The following is an 11803-nucleotide window of genomic DNA, read 5'->3' as shown; positions in this document are numbered from 1 at the left end:
CATACGGTGCAGAAATGTAATAAGCGAAGCGTTAAATTTTCAGTTATACATATATATATATATATATATATAACCAGCAAATCTGATGTAATAATTCGCAGGCATGGCCTGTCTGCGTAATAGACGGCATTGTGCCATCGTGAAATCACTTTGTTCAGTGATAAATAATTCGCACGCAAATTGGAAGCTTCTTTGAAACGGAAACGTTCAAAACCTAACTCCGTAATCTGATTAAGATGAGCACACACTCGTCTCAGCTATCGTTAATGCGCCTCTGACTGCGTCAGGCGACTAGTTGGATATTCCGCGCGTATGATACACCCTTCGTAGCGTCGAGCTCTGAAATATCACGACGCCAAGTCGTTGGGAAACGCTTGCGAATGATAGATATACGATGCACGAACGCACCATATATTCAGGCGTGCGCCGGATAATCTACTTTTCCTTAATTTATCTTACTCATACGTAACGCGCGCAACCGCGGTCGTGCAGTCCGGATGACGGGTGCGCACGTGAGCGAGATACATACAATAGCAACTTGCGTCACGCATTAAAAACTATTGTCGGGAAGTTAAAAAATAATTATTTGTCCCAGCCGTTCTTCGAGCATGCAGTAATCTGACGCATTCGACGAAAGATAAGACTTGGAACAGAAATAGTGTTGTATTCTCTAAAAGTGAATTAGTGACTTCAATATTACACTGATGTAATCATCAGTGAATATTTGTTAGTTTTCAATAATAACACGCTGAAAAGTTATGATTAAATCTGCAGAGAAAATCATAATCTCTAAAAGGAAATCAGTGTGTCTCTTACGATAGAGAGTATAGATGTTTCAATATTTATCTCGTGTATATATATAATATAATATGAGCAAATACAATTATCAAACAACAATTAACAAACATATCTACCTTTTTAGAAAATATAGATGAAACTCTAAATTAAATTACATAATTAAATTAGTGAAATTGCGTAATGAAATAATGAAATTCAATTAATCGCGTCTCTCGAGCCATCACCCGCCGATCGCATTTCATACGTGTGCAACGGGTATCGCAAATATGTGATCTAAACAGGCGTATTCGTTTATTATTCCGCATCATTCGACACTCGACAATGACGTGCGGCGTCCGACTAGAATAATAACGCGAAATCACGTCGATTCCGAACGTGCGGGGTACTTTGTGCGTATATACTATCTCTGTATGACGTCGCGTCTAGTCCCGTAAACGCGCCGTTGTCTATGCTCCATTCGATTCTGTGCGAATCGATCGGGGGATATCTATAAACCCTCGGCTTACGGACGTGCATAAATCGCATTCCATTCGCGTTTGCGTGCAGCACGCACCGTCGATTCGCCATCCTGCGGCCGACGACTGACAACGGCGACACAACCGCATCGTCAGGTTGATATTATTAAACGATTCGGGACCCGCAAACGGGCACAAATTGTACTCGCGGATTGCAGACGTCGTCGTCCACGTAAAATTCGTCCTGCGTGAACGGCCCCAATAACGCGCGCCGCCGTTGTTCACAATACGTGCGCGTTTTATTAAACTCTACACGCGAACAATATTGGCGAAATATAAATTGTCCCCGTCGATTCTACAACAAAATGCGTAGAAATAGTCAAAATTAAATTGGGACGGTGATAGGAGTTACCTAAATATCGCTTTAATGTATCTATTCCCCGGGCGATATGTATGCCGCGTAAAACCGCTCGCAATTCGTTTCCGCTAAAAAGCCTCGATAACCGTTCGCACACGCATATACACGCGCGCATATTTTTTTCACAGTTACACAAATTCCATCCGACAGTTCCGCACGGTGACGGAAAACGGAACCCGATGCACACCGTTTACTCTGCACCGTTTATTCTGTTACGTGTCAGTTGTTACCGAATAACGGATGAATGTTTTCTCGAATACAGTTTTCACGATGCCCCGGCGACTCTACGAGGTAGATATCACTCTGTCTGTTATCAATATTAAATCGCGCTTAAACCTTTACACTGGGTCTTTTGTTTTACCTGTAAGCGAAATTTGTTACCCTCTCAAATATATTTTAGCACAAATTTCAATTGTTATTAATTAAAGGTTTTAACATATTTTAGTTAGATAACAATTTGGCGCAATATATGAGAGATGTATGTAAGATAATCCTGAATTTCTCCACATTTTTTAAGAGTCTAGAATAATAAAAATAGTTGGATTGGATAAAAAAGACCCAGGATGTCTACGAAGGATTAAGGATGAATACGCTCTTCGTCGCCATTTTATTACAGTTGTAAGAGAAAAGCCACTATCTCTCTCTCTCTCTCTCTCTCTCTCCCTTATTCTCCTTGAACCATCTCGTTTCGGTGGAACGACGCCATAGTAGTCCGGCAATTTGAATAGCACTGATTGACTCCCCATTATTATCGCCCGACTCTCCGTTAACATGATAATACGCATTAGGGTGGTGCCAAACCGTACGACTCACTCGACGCCCTCCCTGTTCTCTCTCATTGCAATCCCCGTATATCTGAGCACAAATATGCACGGTACGAACATCGGAGAGCATGCATCCTGCCGTTAAGAGAAGCAGACTCGAGAGTGGTTGAGACCGAATACACCTTCGACGTTCACTACGTGTAAACGTTTGCCGAAATGGTCAACGACGCCAATATTATCGTGAGTCAACCTTAACGAGCAGGTGGACTTTGTTCGTAATAACGGTTGGCGTGTAAATCCCATCACTATATAACGGCATGTGTAAGATTTAATCATGCAAGACGGATACGAAATCAGTGGTTCTTTCATTGCAAAGGAATTTCTATATTTCATTTTTATGTTTTAATTATTGTCTTGTTACTTATAAGAAAATAACGAGTTTTCACGTTGAAATTACATTCTACAATCTAGAAAATTGTGATTTACAGTGAATATTTCATCCTCTAGTTGTATTAAATATTAAACAATGTTTTGACTTTAATTATTATACTTCATATCCGTATAGGATAGAGCGAGGTTATTCCGTTATTTCGACCTTAGAGTAATATAAAAAAATTTATACGCGAACAAACAATATCTTTTTGCAATAATAACTTGCTTACACAATTATGGTTACTTCTTAAAAACGCAAATAACCGTTAAGTAAAAAGCAGATTTTTTAAATGCGTTTTGTCCAAAATTTTATTTTCTGAGTTAGAGATAACGTAATGTTCAGTGTTGAAAGAACCAATGTGAAGATGGTCCCCCAATATTGAAAAATCAATTTTTTTCTTTATGCATTCGTTTGCTCATCGTTTGCTCACGAATGCTCAGTTGGAATTTTCGTTTGCTCACCCTTAGTTCAAAAGATACACGAAAATTATGTTTTGGGGGGCCAACTTCACACTAGCCCCCCAATATTAAAAAATCGATTTTTTACTTCATGCATTCGTTTGCTCATCATTTGCTCACAAATCTTTTGAACTAAGGGTGAGCAAACGAAAATTCCAACTGAGCATTCGTGAGCAAACGATAAGCAAACGCGAATGCAAAAAGAAAAAAATCGATTTTTTAATATTGGGGGGCCAGTTTCACACGGGTGTTGAAAGACTCATATTATAAACTACTCTGAAATATTCAGAAAGTATTTTTTTCACCATTAATTTATATGTTAAAAAAACATAGACATTTCAAAGTGCATTATGTATTTTAATTAGAGAAAAACAAAATACATTTACTAAACATTTTTAGCAATTGTAAACATTTTAGCAATTTTATTTAATATTTCACATTCTACTGATTGACGTATCAATCGACGCGGTAGCGTCGCGGCGCCAAGTGCTAAAAATTATAATCGCTTGATTTAATTGCTTGACGCGTGAATGTCATTGCGTATATGTTCATGTCGCCGCCAAATTCGCGACACCATCACTAGTTATTATTTTAATTAGAGAAAAACAAAATACATTTACTAAACATTTTTAGCAATTGTAAACATTTTAGCGACGTTCATGTCGCCGCCAAATTCGCGACACCATCACTAGTTATTAGCTTTATCTGGAGTTTTGACATCTATAAACTTTATTAAAATTATTCAGAAATTGAAAGCTCAATGAAAAATCTAAAAATACTTTTATTATATAATGTCATCAGTATCTTTCGATTGCGACCAGATGCTGAATAACATTGGTGCAGCTAATACCGAGATCTGGAAATCGAGTATTTTTATATTTTAATTTATAATGCAAATACTATTGTGACGACCCGCCACTAGAGATCCAACGAGCCAATTCTCGCATGTATTCGAGATACGCGAAATCCCTTCATGTAGAACCTCGATCTAAGACTCCCCCAGGCAGGCTCCCACTACGATGCCTTACTGACGAGTTCAATAGTGGGGGCCGGGACGAAACGTTGCGGAGACGACATAATGCATAAGCCCGCAAGGGGCCAAACTATGTTGAAATAATGTTTTCACTGAAGTATAATTAATGCAACCCGGGCACGCCAAAAGTTTTTTCTTCACTATAATTCAGTTGACAATTTTAGCCACTTTCAGTCTGTCTTATGTGTCTTGCGTAATGAGATACTTGATTAATTACATTTATTTCATATTCGTTTTTGATTAAGAGATTCAATACCTTTTTTTATGCACTTGGTGTATATTTCTTCTTTTTTTAAAAAGGTTTTTTTAAATTGTACCTTTCTGTAAAACGCGTAGTTTTCTTATGTGCTTTCATTCTCGTTTTCTGAAAATTATAATAAATTTTAGACATAAAACACATTTTGAAAGTCTACTTCTCAAATGTTCGATCAGTATACGTTGCTCAGAAACATAAACAATATCGTGAGAAATGAATAAAATAGTCCCGCTCTGCCCTAAATTATAAAGAAAAATTAATGCTGTTTTTTTTTCATATATTAAAGGAAGATTTAATACTAAAAATGTTACATGTTTCATATTCTCTTTAATATCAAAATATGAAATTACATATTAGTTGGCGTTGTCTTGATTAGGTAGTACTAACCGAACACACGTAATATGGCCAAACTAGAACATGATACAGTTGCATGCAGTAGAGTGGTGCACACCGTAAGCTGCAGGGTTGCGATCGTTTACAACCCTTTGGCATATCAGGTTAATGTATTAAATGGCGAATCATATTCAGGTTTGCAAGCTATTACAGTCGCAATCCGTACATGTATTATAAACAACATACAAATTTATCTTAATGTAACTCATAATTAATTTATTTACACATTCAAAATTCTCGCTTAGAACAGCGAAAATGTTGCACCGTTCATTTGCATGTAAAGGTAAGTAAACTGCGGTAAACCAAGAATTATAATAAATTTCAATAAATTATTTTGCCATTACATATTGTAACATATAATTATTCCTTGTTAACAATTAGAAATTACTTTTAATGTAATATATACTAAATAAAGTATTATATATATATTTACAACTTCTCAATGTTCATTCACCACTATTATCTTAGATTCTAGCATAAAAATACATAGTAAAAATACTCACAAAATTTATTAATATGGAATTATGTTTCCATAAAACAATATTTATAATTGACAGAATTGACTTGTAAAATATACCGAAAATTTTGTTTCGTTATTATTAAATAACCATATGTGGAAATAAATTATATAATCAAAAACGAAATGGGAGCTATATTTACAGCTTTAACAAACTGTCGAATTATTTGTATAAAAATAAACTTTTTATTAATATTTTACATCATTCATGATATAGTAATTTAAAGTATGACTTAATTTTTCTCCGAAACAAAAAGATAATACGTTGTAAATCTATTCTGTCGATTACAAATTCTGTTTCATTGAAAAATATTTCTATTTAAATACTCATAATTTGCAAGAATTTTTGTTATGTTTTCTTGCTTCTGACGTCATGATCTGAGATAGTTGTGTGAGTAAACGCGAGTCCCTTAACACTCCTTCATTCACTCCTTGTTTGTGTACTTTGCAATTTGCAAATTGTAAACTTGATTATATCATGATTTTCTGTCGACTGCAACGTTCGGATATCTATCTGTTGACATTGCACCACCATCGGCGACGGAATCGCATAACAGCTCGTGCACGTCACGCTAACGTTGAAATGTAACTAATTAACGTCTCTGAAACCGTATCACTCTCGACACGCGTGCGATCTGCAAACGGAGGATGATGTGAACGTGCAGAGTCGGCTGCGGCCGAGGAAACTCCAACAAGGAAACTCAGACTGAAATCGTAATATCGTTGTCCGCGTCGGAAGATTCCAACATGCTAATCCCTGCTATGTGATATGGGCGAAATCGTATACCATACGTCTATAATGAACACATCATTGTCGATGACGCACATGTACTCTCGTCCACTACGATCATATTCCTTTATATAATACATATATCGATGTTGACCTACAAAAACGATTATCCTGTTTCCTCATAAATTAATCAATTAAATGTAATAAATATGCGATAACGTATGATATATTCCAAGCGATCATGTCTGATGCCGATTGACAGTTGTTTTCAGCGAAACGTGAAGCACCAGGAAGCGAGAGGAGGAAGCGACGGCGGACATGTAAATAAGTGCCACGTACACCAGCCGATGTGCATAAGACTCGCCCGGAAAGAGCATACGATCGTGTAGGGGATGAAGGCTGGTAACGGCGGAGGGAGGAACTGAATGAGGTACGGGGTGGGTTAACAACGTGATCACGGTTCAAGCACTCCCGCAGGATCGCCACATCAGCTGGCCGACCCACCCTTTCTCACTATCCAGCCTCTTCTCCATCCGGTATTTTGCTCCTCCCTATCCTCGTCCCTCCCCCCTCCCCCCCTCGCCACGGGACACTCGTCGTTCTCTCCCGTGTGCGTCAAGCGCTTCCCCGGGATACACTCTTGTCGTGGTCTGTCAAGATACCTCCCTCTCTTCTCTTGCGATCGTTTCCATCGATGCATGCACGACGCGCTTATATGCACGTGCGAACCTGCCATGTGCAGATCGCCGGTCGTCGATTAACAGCCTCGTGCGATACACGGGCGAAACATCTCGTCGTATCGCGGAAACGCTCGCGTTTCGAAAAATGACAACCCTCTACTGGTTATGCGAATTGTGGTTTTTGTGCTGTTCCTTTCCCCTCCCCCCCATTTCATTTTTTTTTCTCCTCACTTTACTTCGTGTACATTCTTTTTCGAAATATTCTTTTGCGAAATATCGTTACTCTTGTGAATTTCCGTTACATACGATACAATAACAATCACCCTTGATGATTGACGAGAGATTGTTAGCATTAATCATGCACATTAATTAACTCTGAAACGCAATATCATCGAAACAACATACTATGCTACAGTATATATCCATATCCTAATTCGATTCCTTGTAGCTTTCATAAAAAATAAACACATTGTATAATTGTTTTTAATCAAATCACCAGGTATTAAGAGATATAGCTTTATTAAGCAAATGTATGTATTTTTATTAATAAAAATGTTGTAATAAGCAATTAAAAAAGTATTGGAAAGGAGAGTTGTATATGTGGTACTGAAAAGGTCTTTAAAATATCGGAGTATTTTTGATAAAAGATCGCATTAATGAATTATATATGCAGGAGGGAGGCGGTAAAAAAATTCACCTCTGCTACGTGATGATAAAAATTCGCAATTTTTCTGATATTAATATCAATATTAATAAGTCGTATGTCTATCGATATGAGTTGTCGCCTATTAAATCTTAAATCTTATAACTATACGATTTTGTCCTGCATTGATTTATGCGAATATCTATTATTTCTGGAAACCTCTCTACGCGCGTAAATGTCCATTTTGGCAGTAGGTTTGTATTTCACGTCGATCAATGTACTGCAATATATCAGTTATTCATTTCTCATATTTCAGTTACCTATTTTTTGTATTTGTACAATGAACATATATTTGCTTGACATTATGCATAAACATAATGAAATATAATAATAATGGTTCACGATTCTCATCATTGTGAACATCACTAGTTCGTGTAAGTCATTTGCAATGAAATTTCTCGAGCGTTTACAGGGTGATGGAGTTTGCTGGTTCACATTAATTGACCTCATCATTACCACTGCCAGGCATTAAGAACCATTCGCAACGGGCCGACGTTTTCGATCCCAAAGTACGAGCGGAATTTTCTCATGGTACTCAGGAAGTATCCTGCACCAACCTCGCGAATGCAATTTCATTAGTCTAATGGATTTCGATGCTCGAGACTGTAATCCGTTATTTTTTGCGTGCCGCTGCACGGAAAATTGGATAATTTATGGATTTGAAGTAATGAAAGGGAATTTAACGTGCGGAGGAAAGATCTACACTCATGGGGTGATCCGATAACTTTAAAAATCGAGTCGAACTTTGTGTGAAAGTGGAAAAACAGGAAGAAAAAGAGAGAAAAGAGGAAGAAGTGAGCACCGTAAACGGCAGAAACAACGGTGGAATCCGGACTATTCAAGAACAACGCAATTACTCTATCACAATAGACCCGCGGACTACGAGAGTTCTCTTGGCACGGCATCTTGTTGAATCGAACAAACTCGTGAGGTTGAAGGAGGGACGTTCCCGATCCTTTTACTTTCCAATTAATCGTTCGAGATATTAAAGCCTTTCGAACGCTCTTTTCCGTTCGTACGATGTGCACTAAATATATTACGAATTAATTTTAAATGAAAGGATGATTTTAAAATTACGTATTGCGTAATGAATATTACATAAAAATTTATACCAGTGTTTTTAATATTTTTATCTACGATATTTATAACGGTATCTCACGTAAACACGTATTCGTATATCCATGTACGTATCGGTTTATATTAACCACGTAATTTGGAATTTAATTGCGTTCTGGTGACGCTAACGTCGGCCGCAATCGCCTTTTACATATTTTACCTTAACGCGCGCCAAGAGAAATAATTTACTTTTTCAACAGCTTCGCGTATGTCGCGTCCAAGCTAGTTATACTGCCTTTTCACACAGAATTTCACAGCTCGTAAACACGGGAACGGAGCCCGGTGCGCGTGGCTGTCGGTTAATTTAGGGCAGGTTCACGATGCGACGTTCTGTGAGTGCATGGATGCGTGCATGCGTGGGATCGACCACGGCCGATCGTGTTCCATGCACACGTTATTTCAACGCTTGAATTTTTAGTACCTTTTCTGCCGCGTTCACGAAAGTTAAACTCCCCGGAAACTGCGGGAAACGATCGATGTGCCAGTCGTCAACGTTGCGAACCATCGTGCGGTGTGTCGATTAGAATTAAAATCGGTGGGTTTAGCAAAAAAAGAAGAAAAAAACGCGACGAAGTAGAACTCTATGTTCAGCAACTTTTAATTATAAAACTTGTACGTATTAGTAATACAGTGATTCGTAAATGAAAGATTTTATCGAATCTATTTCACTTTTTGATCAATCATTATATTTAATATTTTATGTCTTTCGATTTGATTGGCTGTACATCATGATTAATTAATCGAGAATAATATCATGATTCAATAGACACTCAATAAATATAGAACAATCAGCTTCTTTTTTTCTTTCGGGTTTTTCTTCTCTGAATTCAACCGCCAAACTTTTCTATAAAATAAAGCTTGTTAGATCGATTGTATATATTTTCGCAATAACGTGAATAACGTAATGCATTATCGGATTCAGAATTACGTGCGATAGAGAGAAATCTGACAAACAGGCTGGCATTCTGCGCTGATCGATCCTGCGTGTCCTGCTTAAGTGGAGGACGTCGTTTTGGTGAAACCACACAGAGGGTGATCAAACCCAGCAGAGACTAACGGAAGGAAAATCCGCTGCAGTACACGGTACGGTACATTATGTATAAAAGCTCACAATAAGGAAATAAATCGCCCGCCTTCTTCAGCGAAACGAAAAATAATTCTCTCCTCTCGCTTCTTCACTAACGCGTAAATTACAGAAATTATATCAACGATAAAATTAAAATTACGCTAATATTTAAATGTAGTATCATAACCAGCGAAGTTTTTCGCGCGTCAGATATTTTCTTTCCCAGGTTTCAAATTCTCTCTCATAAAAAGTGGAATTTACGAAAAAAAAGGCTGACGGGGAACGGAACTGCGCAATGAAATTAATGAAAGAGGGTATGGACGGAAAGGGACAAATTACTTTTCTGGCAGACGTTCCATTTCACGCACAATTTAACCGCGCGATCTCCGTAAAAGGCGTTTGCATGATTGCTTTGCTTGCAATATAGTTGAAAAGAAAACGATCAACAGCCGGGAACGGAATCAGGCAAGCGCATCACCCCGCTTTTACCTAATCACTTTTGTGATGGCTCGATTAATCTTTCTGATGAAATCTGAACTGTTGCTTAAAACAAAAATGCTGGAATAAACGTCTTATTAACAGAAAATCGGTTGAGCGAAAAAAATTCTTGAGCTCTACAATCAAATTTGTTTTGCAATCAAATATAATCGCGTAATCGGTATCTCAACAAAATTACCTTTTTAAAAAAAAGGAAAAAAAGGCGCCAAGTGTGTTAGCCTCACAAAATAAAATGAAATCTTTTTAAATTGCGTCAATTATGAAAGGAATATAAAAATAAACAATATGAAGAGTCAAGGGCGATATAAAAAAAAATAATGAGGTCTCTCTCTCTCTCTCTCTCTCTAGCAGCGCCAAATTTTTTGTACTTTTACTTTTTGAAATAAAGTATGTTATATATGTGTCAAGAAAATATATTCCTTTCATAATTGGCGCAATTTAAAAAGATTTCATTTTATTTTGTGAGGCTAACACACTTGGCGCCTTTTTTTCCTTTTTTTTAAAAAGGTAATTTTGTTGAGATATCACGCATTTTTTGTAATGTTAAATATTTCTTATAAATCTGTATATAAAATATTAAAAAAAAAAACATTATAATAAAATATAATAATAGAGCTCATTGTGCGTGCCTTTGGCCTTAAAATAAAAAAGAAACAATATTTAAATATTAAATCTTATAAGACCGTGAGAAACACAACCAATAAAATGCCTTTAACGATCGAACTGTATCTTAGGTACTAATTATAATTCCGTGAGAATTTATATAAAACTAGCATCAAAACTCTCCTCTCCTTCTATGTTGATTAGCGAAATTAGAAATTGCACACCTGTAGCTTTAGCAATTCTTTTCAGATCAGCTTTTTTGCAACGAGAAGTCTAGACATGCGATTTTCGCGTTCGTTATCCTCTTCGGCATTGCTTGAGAGGCGACAGTACAGTTCAAAGCATAGCCTCGAACACTTTTTCCGTGAACTTTCAAGACATTGACTGCTTTATAACAGGATACAAAAATCCTCCTTTGCTATCGTTGATTTTTATCTATCTAATGTCATTACGTTGACAGCTAATCGATATAAAATAAAATATGCTAGCAAGCGCCGTCTGCCGTTTAAAACGTGAAAAGGACAACAATTTAACGCCGTCTATCGTTTAAAACGTGAAAAGGACAACATTTCCGATGTTAAAATTTTTGACATTTCATCTTCACATCGAGATATCTTCCTTCGTAGGGTACGTAGACAATAAAAACATATTTATAATATAATTTAAACACTAAAACTAAATTACGGATATATAAAAGTTGATAAATTCAGCCATTTATTGTGAGATCCGATAATCTCGGGTACACGGAACTCATCGACTCGCGTAAAGATACACGTGCGGTCTCGCGCTTCGCGTTCACTTGGCGCGAGACACTACCGTGTCTCTTGATACATATATGAATGTCAATAAAACGATATAAGGTATTTAAACAATTTATTTAGT

General features: G+C 37.0%; 1 long non-coding RNA gene across 1 annotated transcript; it reads right to left on the bottom strand.

Annotated features, from left to right (window-relative positions):
- Positions 1–9522: 9522 nt before the first annotated feature.
- On the bottom strand, positions 9523–11479 carry LOC108778849 (uncharacterized). Its single transcript, XR_001940861.1, has 3 exons — positions 11146–11479; positions 9683–9806; positions 9523–9598 (listed from the first exon to the last, which is right to left on the bottom strand). It is a non-coding gene; the product is annotated as an uncharacterized LOC108778849 (long non-coding RNA).
- Between the last annotated feature and the right edge of the window lie 324 nt (positions 11480–11803).

Source organism: Cyphomyrmex costatus, unplaced genomic scaffold (assembly GCF_001594065.2).
Source record: "Cyphomyrmex costatus isolate MS0001 unplaced genomic scaffold, Ccosl1.0 scaffold520, whole genome shotgun sequence".
NCBI classification, from domain to species: Eukaryota; Metazoa; Arthropoda; class Insecta; order Hymenoptera; family Formicidae; genus Cyphomyrmex; species Cyphomyrmex costatus.
This window is presented reverse-complemented; position numbering and strand designations above follow the sequence as displayed.